This window comes from Podarcis melisellensis (genome assembly GCF_964234715.1).
Source record: "Podarcis melisellensis genome assembly, chromosome: 3".
In the NCBI taxonomy this organism is placed as follows: Eukaryota; Metazoa; Chordata; class Lepidosauria; order Squamata; family Lacertidae; genus Podarcis; species Podarcis melisellensis.
In genome coordinates this window covers 93,534,216-93,544,233 of record NC_138530.1, presented here as the reverse complement: position 1 = coordinate 93,544,233, position 10,018 = coordinate 93,534,216, and the positions used below count along the sequence as shown (strand labels likewise).

General features: G+C 43.4%; 1 long non-coding RNA gene across 2 annotated transcripts; it reads right to left on the bottom strand.

Annotated features, from left to right (window-relative positions):
* Positions 1–756: 756 nt before the first annotated feature.
* On the bottom strand, positions 757–9,051 carry LOC309367334. 2 transcript variants are annotated; one of them, XR_014167052.1, is made up of 3 exons: positions 8,879–9,051; positions 4,189–4,389; positions 757–2,986 (listed from the first exon to the last, which is right to left on the bottom strand). It is a non-coding gene; the product is annotated as an uncharacterized lncRNA (long non-coding RNA). The 2 variants fall into 2 exon arrangements; XR_014167053.1 differs by lacking the exon at positions 8,879–9,051 and adding an exon at positions 6,590–6,841.
* Positions 9,052–10,018: the final 967 nt, after the last annotated feature.

Sequence of the window (10,018 nt, the reverse complement as noted above, 5' to 3'; positions counted from 1 at the left end):
AAGCAGCAGCCCTCTCACACTGCCTTTAACCCTGAAGAAAGCATATGATATGACAAATAAGCATTAGTAGTAGCCTTTGACAGATTCCCCACCCACCCCTGCTCCACAAATATGCCTAAGCTCATTTTAAAGCCATCTAAACTGCTGGCCATCACCTCATCTTGTGAAAGTGAATTCCATAAATTAGCTGTATGCTGTTCTGTCCAGAATCTATCTTTTGTCTGAATCTCCTCCAATTTCATTGGATGACCCTGAGTTCTGGTATTACGAGGGGGAGGAAAACATGTCTCTTTCCCCTTTCTCCATGCCATACATAATCACCATCTTATCTCCCTCTGTTGCCTTTCCCCCGCTTGCTCCCTAAACTAAAAAGTCCAGCACTTTGGAAATTTCCCTCTTAGGGATGTTGGGGTGTTAATCCTAACCTAGTTCTAGTTTTTATCTCTGTTCTCCTGCTTTTGAACTAATTGTTCCATGGTGATTAATAATTTTATTATATGTATTGGTTTTTAATTATCGTACTGTACCTTAAGTACCCCCACTTTTTTTTTTTTTTTTTTTGCTCAGTTGACAAATGGAAGAGAAATGTTCAAAACTGGGAACCTTTATGTAGCAGTTTTTCTACGTTTGTTCTCCTTCACCGTGGCAATGTGGACTCAGTGACCTCTTGCTAAGATTTCCCGAAATATTTTATTTGTTAAATTTTAAACAAAGCAATAATAATAAAAACATGCACCCCCGTCCCCAAGACCAATCCATTGTAACTATTCAACTTCCCAAAATGTCAACATCTCTTGCGATGGTTTGACCCCTTTCCATTTTAACAGTACGAATTCTGCAAACCTTCCATATCTCCTCAGAATCATTTCTCCTCCATACTCCCCATCTTATCATTAATAGCTAGGTTCCTGGAATATATTTGCAGGTTGGGTATCATCATTTATCAGCAGATAGGGTTTTTTTTTTAAGTTTCTGAATAACTGATTCTTATTAGTATTGGACCTGATCTTGCAAAATACACCAGGCACAAACCAGCTTCAGCTCTTTCAAACCTTTGTAGTCAGTTTACATGCAAGCACAGGGCATGGGGAACATAATTTAAAAATAATAATTAAAGAACAGTCACTGAGAGGAGATATGCCATTGTGTACTCTCGCACATATTGAACCAGTATAATTATTCCAGCAGTATGTGAAGCAGTTGTGCAAGGAACTGGGGTGAGAAAGAGACCCCCCTCCAATGAATCATGTTGGAAAGAGGCTCTGCTAAGTGTGTGCCACATTCAATGTCAGCAGAAGACAGACAAAGGGGGCAAGTGGAACAGTTTAGCTCAACAACGATGGCTGAGCTTCTGGGGTTAATGTGGGATTTCTGTCTTCACGTAGTTTGGTTCACAGCTTGAACAGTGGCAATGTTGGGTCCTAGCAAACAATTGGTCTCTGAAAACTATAGAGGTCTCTGCCAAACATATCATCAGTGGCTGCCGGCCATCTCACAGCCCAGTCCCTGAGGACAATGAGACACTGTCTTGGCTGTTCCAGAACAAATGCCAAAACTCTCTTTTCCAAAGAGGTGTTTAGAACGCTCAGAGCAAACGGCAATCTTGCTGGCTTAACATTCTTAAGTGCTTTAACATTTATAATGTTCCTGAAGCCTGTTCCTGTGCCCAGTAATCTCCCGAATCTTCATTTTATGTAAACTCTATGCCAGTGCTGACCATGCCCAGACTAACACCTCTTGGAACAGGGTTCCCTACAGCAGAAAACCATGCCAATGTAAATAAATACACCAGTTTATTGGGCGATCTATTCCAAATCTCCTTCCAGCTTTCACTACTTCCAGTAGTTTTGAGACCTGCAACAGCAGCAGATTTAATGGCTCCACCTGAACAAACTGTTTGTTCTAACTTTAATTTTGCAAATTGCTGGCAAACTGTTGCTCTGCATGCAGGGCAGAAAACACAGCAGCGGGGCACTGCTAGACTCCTGGAGCCAGTTTCCAAGAGTGGAGACTCCATAGCTCAGTTTAGGAAGGTAATAGCAGATAGATGGGCCAGCTACCAGGTTGACCCAATGCCCTTGTTGTAGATGCTTGGATTTCTGCAGGGCTGGGCCTATCCAACCAACTCCATTTCTTCACACTTGGTAAGAAGTTTGGGGCAGTTCTATCGCTCAGTGGTAGAGCACATGCTTTGCATACAGAAAGTTGCAGGCCCAATATTTGGCATCTCCAGGTAGAACTAGAAATACGTTGGCCAGGTGTCCTCTGTTATTCTGGACAGTTTGCTATTTTAAGTTTCTGTCCAGTTAGAAATTAGTCCCCCCCAAATCCGTGAGGAACTCTGTCCATGTGGTCATGATCCCCTGCAATTTGTTCTTTGTTATTGGGAGAGCACACTGCTGAGACTGCAAATTTTCATCTGGCACATGTTGCAATGATGAACGCTACTGCTCATAATGCTCAGCTTCTTACCTTTTCGTGACATGGCTCCAGCATGCTTAAATCATTACCTGAAAGAATTTCAAGGAACTAGTTGAGGTTGGTCAATGAAGACAGATGGGTTGGTGTCCTATCACCTTGATTTGTCCTCAGCTAGCTACCTAACCTGCCTTCCTTCTTATTTACAAACTACCTAGGGGCCTGTCACTGCCTAGGAGCTTCATCCTCCTTATTCTCACTGTTGCCTGTATAGAACTCAAGAGGAAGATCAAGACAAAACTAGAATTAGTTAGCTCCCCTTGCTCCAGCGCCATCTAATGTTGACCTCCATGCCTTCCACGCTTTCACTTCTAATTTGCATGAGCAAGCAACATGACTTTTCCTGGCATGGAGAAAACTGTGGCAATGGAGAAAAACTTCAGCAGTTGTTCAACTTCTACTTGCCTGCGAAGGAGCAGCTTTTCTATTGTCTCCTTGGTCACCATTATTGCCATCCTTCATTGCTGGTTGATGAGAGATGAAACATGATGTTCTGTAGTGGGAAGTTCTAAATAATTACGGGGGGGGGGGGCAGAGAGGAGATACATCAGCATAGCAACAAAGGAGGGATGCATGTCAGAGGCCACAAATATATTGAGGCCCAATGTATTTCAAGTTATAAGAAGAAGAGTTTGGATTTGATATCCCACTTTATCACTATCCGAAGGAGTCTCAAAGCAGCTAACATTCTCCGTTCTCTTCCTCCCCCACAACAAACACTCTGTGAGGTGAGTGAGGCTGAGAGACTTCAGAGAAGTGTGACTAGGCCAAGGTCACCCAGCAGCTGCATGTGGAGGAGCGGGGAATCGAACCCAGTTCACCAGATTACGAGTCCACCGCTCTTAACCACTACACCACGCTGGCTCTCATGTGCTGGGCCTATATACTGTCCATGAATTTGGCTCTCACAAAACGTGAACCCCAGTTCCAAATGCTTCTAAGAAAGAACTGACAATTAAGCAAGGAATAAACTTCAGGGACCCCCCTCAATACAATACAATACAACTTATTCCTTGTAATCAAATTCCAGGGCAAGTGGAGGGGGAGTGGATGCCTCAACAACTAACACTGAAATTTAACTCACAGAATTACAGGCCTAAATTAATTTATGTTATTAAACTTCTTTGAGATACTTGCTTTGTATAACAATGCAGACAATAAATTGTAGCCTGACAATACTGTAATAAAAACAGCAAGAGGGAGGAATGTCTTTGTCATATCACTGTTTATAAGATTTAATGCTCGGTTTGAGCTTGACATTCAGGGCCAAGGAAAGTGATGTTTTCTTGCCAAAGTCTCCCCGACAATATACGTTATATTTTGTCTATTAAGAGCAAAGGCATGGAAGAACAAATATGATGAGTCATTTATGTGCTTAAAAAAACAGAGTAGGGAGAGAGAATTGTGAAGCTTGCCTGCCTAGTCACCTGGCGGCCAAATATTATTCACCAGAGGAGACCAGGTCAAAGATTATCGGGTGAGTGGGGATGGAGCAGGTCAAGTGAATATGATGATGATGATGATGATGATGATGGATGAGGATGATGATTTTATTTATACCCTGCACATCTGGTTGGGTTTCCCCAGCCACTCTGGGCAAATTCAGACTTTAGATGAGTATGAAGTTCTTTAACTTCCCACAGTGTTCTAGCCATGGAATCCCAAGGCCTTCCTAAACTTTAAGCTCAGAAAGGACTTTGGTTTGCTTACTTGAAATGGCTTTTTTGTGTTTGGGACTAAGCTTTCAAATGCTTGCGGTTGTAGAAGATATTCCACTCCCCAGCTGGTTCTCACAAGAATGTCCATTGCCAGTTGAAACACACATCCAGTGATAGTTTGCATGTGCAGATCTGAAGCACCATAACAAGTGTGTGCTTCCCACTGAATTCAGAGGGACCTTCTTTTTGTGTACTGCAAACGACAACAGTTTAAATTTTCCAGTGTGAATATTTCACACATCAAGTAGCGATAAATCAGCTGATGGGATCAAGCAAAGTATATGTGTATGTGAACCAGTCCTATGACTTTTTTTCTCTCTCTCTAGATATTTATATGAAAATTGAAACATGCCAAGATATCAATATCAAAGCACTAAAATATAGGCAACAAATTAGTGGATGAACCCTACTCAAAAGAGTGATTATTAGGTTGGACAGGGATATCAAGTGGAACTCTACAAAGCGCTGCCACAGTTAATCATGAATTTGCTGGATGGCTACAGAATATTATTCTACTAATAACCTACAAAAACTTGTGTGGAATTGCAAGCATTTTGGAGGACAAGCTTGGAATTCTACATCAGAATCATACCCTAGACAACTGGACTGAACATTTTAAGAACAATCATTTTCAAATCTAGGAGATCCAAATGCATGGGGGTCAGGATTGAAGTAGTTGTCTTGTTCTTTTCCTTTTCTTACAAGGCTTCTATGTCTACATGTATACAGGATCGGATCCCTTGTTCGTTTCAAATGAAGGTTGAGCCTAGCAAAGTAATAAAAATAGAGAATAACAAATTTAACTGCATGCTTGCAATACTCCATAAGTGGGCTGCTGAGAGCCGTACGTGTTTACACTCCTCCCCTGCTCATGCAGTCAAAGTAAATGTGGGGGGCAGGGGCCGTCCATTCACCCATTGAAAAAAATGATTTAATAGCTGTGATTTTAATCCATACATATAAGTTCACATCGGCAAGTGTTAGGTGGTTCTGATACTGATGCACTGTGAGGTAACTTTTAGGTTAGGTAAAGGTAAAGGGACCCCTGACCATTAGGTCCAGCCGTGGCCAACTCTGGGATTGCGGCGCTCATCCCTCTTTATTGGCCGAGGGAGCCAGAGTACAGCTTCTGGGTCATGTGGCCAGCATGACTAAGCCGCTTCTGGCGAACCAGAGCAGCGCACGGAAACGCCGTTTACCTTCCCGCCGGAGCGGTACCTATTTATCTACTTGCACTTTGACGTGCTTTCGAACTGCTAGGTTGGCAGGAGCAGGGACCGAACAACAGGAGCTTACCCTGTCGCGGGGATTTGAACTGCTGACCTTCTGATCGGCAAGTCCTAGGCTCTGTGGTTTAACCCACAGTAACATTTAGGTTACTTCAATTAAAATAAGTAGTTAAGGATGCCAAGAAGTAGCTAATCCAGAAAACGGCTTTGACAGTATTGCAGAATAGTGATTTTAAAATTGGATTTACCCTTCTTAATGACTATGATGGAGAGAGAGAGAGAGAGAGAGAGAGAGAGAGAGAGAGAGAGAGAGAGAGATATATATGCAGGAATCTTTTGCCCAACATGGGGCTTGAACCCACGACCCTGAGATTAAGACTCTCATGCTGTACCGACAGAGCTATAAATACATACATGACTAATGCATGGCCTTGCTCATAATGTAGGCACAACTTGCCAGCTTGTGTAATGTACAATGACTATTGACTATCGCAGTGAACTACTTGAGCGTTGCAATGTGTGATGTACACTGTTTCAGCTCTGCTTGTGGAAATGGACTCTCTTGCCTGATTGGTGTGAACAGTTGCTAACAAGTATTGAGGAAACTCTTACAATGCTGAGGCTTAATGTTCACAGGAGGACTGTGGGACATGGCGAGGGCACCTAGAAACTTCTGTAGTAGCTTCTTAAAGTTGGGTTTTATTTGGTCCTCATTTATTGCCTGCATTTATGGACCCATAAATGTCCCAGCATGCCCCTCACCCCCTCGAAGGAGACCAGTCTGCAGTGAGAAATAGCATTGTTCTATAAACTGTTCTGTCGAAACAGCCTCACTGTTAAAAAGTTCTGTGATATTTATCATGAAAAAAATCCCATGTAAACAATAACTCACCAACCCCAGAGGACCTTTATATCAACCACAAAAGAGAACTGATGATTCAAATCTCAAGGGACAGTATGAGGGAGAGAAGGGGAACTTGCGATAACCATCTTTCCCAAGGAAGACTGAATTATGAGTCATTTTGATAAGCCCTTTATTATTGATGTGGTATGGTCCATGCAGCCATGATGCTAATTGGATACTAAAGGGTATGTAGACCAGTATATATCAGAAACAGAAACTATGAATAAGTACATTGTTTTCTCATGTTCGCCCTAACCTACCTTCAAAAAATTAAATCCAGGCAGTTGCTCTAGTCTAGCCATTCTTTACTGGTGGTGTGACATCTGCTGAATACAACCTCCCTCCATCCTTCAAGCAACTAAGCTGAACACAACCTGTTGTTTCTTGCTGCAAGAAAGTCCTGGAAGACAACACAGCATCTTCTAAACTCCTGCTACATCTCCTGCCACCTTAAATTTTATGTATGCTTATGCATGTATAGGTCAAGATGAGCAGTGCTTTGTGCCCAGTCAGACCATTGGATCATCTAGATCAGTACTGTTATGAATTGGGCAGGGTTGGACTGGCTGATATCTTAGGTCCCTTCCAATTCTTGGGATCCCAACCAAATCCCTTTGCCAACTAGCTTTGGCTGGCTAGTTAAGGACTACAACTTAGCACAAATTAGTTGCTCTGTGCCATAGAACAAATGGGTGGGCCTTTCCCCCAACACTGCTCACCTAGCTGCTACAAGGAGAATGATAGCCAAGGTGAGTAGGTTTGAATCTGGAAGCAAGCTAGAAGCTGCAGGTAGAGGACATGTTTCAACCTTTTGCTGAGCCCTAAGCTGGAATCAGGGCTTCTCGTGGAATCTGACGGGGGAAGCAAGTTCAATTGGTGTATTAATGCTGTGAGCCCCTTTTTACCCTATGCTCAGGTTGTATATATGTGTAAATATAACCACATATCTTAAGGACACCACAGTCTCTGCTGGCCTTCATTCCAAGGAAACCAAACCCTAGGTGAGGGCTTGGAGACTGAGGTGGCATAGAATGTCCATGCTGACTGGTAGTGGCTTTCCATGACTTTAGACAAGAGTTCTTTGCAGTCCTTTTTCAAGGTGCCAGAGATCAAAGTTGGGACCTTCTATATATACTAAGCATGTGATTTACGACTGAGCTATAGCACTTTACCCACAAGCAGTTTGAAGAGGGACTAACTACAGTATGTCCTCAAACATTAATGCTTCTTAATGCTAGGAGGAGAAAATAGAGAGGGGGCAAGCACAATTGCCAGTCACCTGTTCTGTTTCGCTGGGGTGCAACAATTCAAAGACTTTTTATCACTCCGCACCTGGTTGATCTTTTGACTGGCCTGCCCAGGATGCTCTTTTTATTTTATGCCTGGGCTATGTTTATCTTTAATTGCCTGTTCCCTGAGGCTGAGATTTAGAACAAACAATAGATTGTAACACTATCTGCATGTCACGTGGCTTGATATACCTGCCTCAAGGCCCCGGATGAGAAGCCAATCTACTGTACAAGTTTGTTTGTTTGTTTTATCTAATTATACTTGTGGAAGTGATGAGTGTTTTCTTTACTACCAGAGTCTGAGAAACCCAACTCTCTAACAGGTGAGTCCAGCATACATCTCCATCAACAGACCTGCTGAGGGCATCTATCTGCCTGACCGTGTCATTAAATAGTAAAAACCATAAACCAACCAGCTCACAATATGGATCAACAGACATTAGCATTACACACAACCGAGAGTCCTTGTGACCTACTTAAACACTTCTCTTCATGGAACTACTACAGTAGTTCAGCATGAGTGTGCAGTTGTGGTAGGCAAAAAGTAGGTAAAGGTAAAGGACCCCTGGACAGTTGAGTTCAGTCAAAGGCAACTATGGGGTGTGGCACTCATCTCGCTTCAGGCCAAGGGAGCTGGTGTTTGTCCACAAACAGCTTTCCAGGTCATGTGGCCAGCATGACTAAACTGCTTCTAGCACAACGGCACACCATGACGAGTGCCAGAGTGCACCTTCCCACTGCAGTGGTACCTATTTATCTACTCACGCTGGTATGCTTTCAAACTTCTAGGCTGGCAGCAGCTGGGACAGAGCAACCCCCATCATGTAGATTTGAACTGCTGACCTTACAACCAAGCAAGTCCAAGAGGCTCAGTGGTTTAGATGCCCCTTGTGCCCCTTTCTGCGGTTAGTACATTACATGGGTACAATAGTAAATTACATGGGTGCCTGTAAATAGTGAGGTAAAGCTGTTCTTATCTGTATGTATTTTAACTTCACATAGAAATGCAGCAGACTTACTGCTATCATTCGCATTTCACAGTGCGTCCCATTTGTGCAAGAATTTCTGCCTTCGCAATGGGAATCCCCCTTCCTCTCCTCTCTCCATGCTCCCCCTATGGTCCATCAAACCTAACAGGCCTAGTGTCTCTCACATTGCACTGTACAGCACCTTGCATTCAGGGATCAGAGCATTCACGAGGAGTAAGAAATTAGCTATAATCACTATCATCTCCCCCTAGAAAAGAAGCTGCAGAATCACCTCCCTTTGGAACACAGAGATGAAGAAAGCAGCCTCACTGTGGTAGGTTGAAATTGGCAGCTTTTGGTAGCTGGAAAGCACTGATATTATTCTATCAATTTTGGCCACTTAGCACCGATCACCTGTGTCAACAAGGAATTTCCTCCTTTCTGTATATTGTGAGCCATCCCTGTTGCACCTGCAGGTGAGGGAGGAGATTAGATTACCTCATGAGTATTTTTTTAAAAAAGAAAAGAAGCAAGCAAACTTTTCTCCCTCTTCCAAACTACTTTTCAAAGAAAAACACCCCTGAGTCAGTCCTGAGTTGCCATTTCACTCATATCCAAAATTCCCACCCCCATAACCTTCAGATTTCACTGCTATGCGTGCACAGCTCAGAAAGAATTGCCTCAGTGTGAGCAACCAAACCACCACCACCCCCCAAAAAAAGTTTGCTTATCTCAACACACCCACGCTGCTGGGACACATTCTACACCTGCAGTGGTGCACTGCTGAGTACAGAGAGAGCTTTTTGTTATTTGTAGTATTCTGCATGTGTTCTCTCTCTCTCTCTCTCTCTCTCTCTCTCTCTCTCTCTCTCTCTCTCTCTCTGTGTGTGTGTGTGTGTGTGTGGCGAGAGAGAGCAGGCCACAAATGGAACTCACATGCCAGAACATGTTGAAACATGTTGGTTTCACTACCTGAACTGAGGCGACGAGAGAGAGAGAGAGAGAGAGAGAGAGAGAGAGAGAGAGAGAGAGAGAGATGGGGTGGGGAGAGGGAAAGGGAGAGAAAGGCAGTGGGAGTAATTAGCGAGCCAAGTTTCCAATGCTGCTGCTGGCATCACTCCAAGGTCCCATGACCCCTTGCAAAAATGTCACCCGAGGATATTGCTAAGCAAGCTGCTCAGGCGAGAGAAATAAAAGTCCCTGGTGTTCCTGTTTGCATTGTGCAGCACCTTGGGCTTTAGTTAACACTGGTCTTCCACGATTCCAGTGTGGTCTTGGTTTTTTTAAAAGAAACAACAACAACTTACCAATAACTGTACAGTGGTACCTCGGGTTAAGTACTTAATTCATTCCGGAGGTCCGTTCTTAACCTGAAACTGTTCTTAACCTGAGGTACCAATTTAGCTAATGGGGCCTCCTGCTGCCGACATGC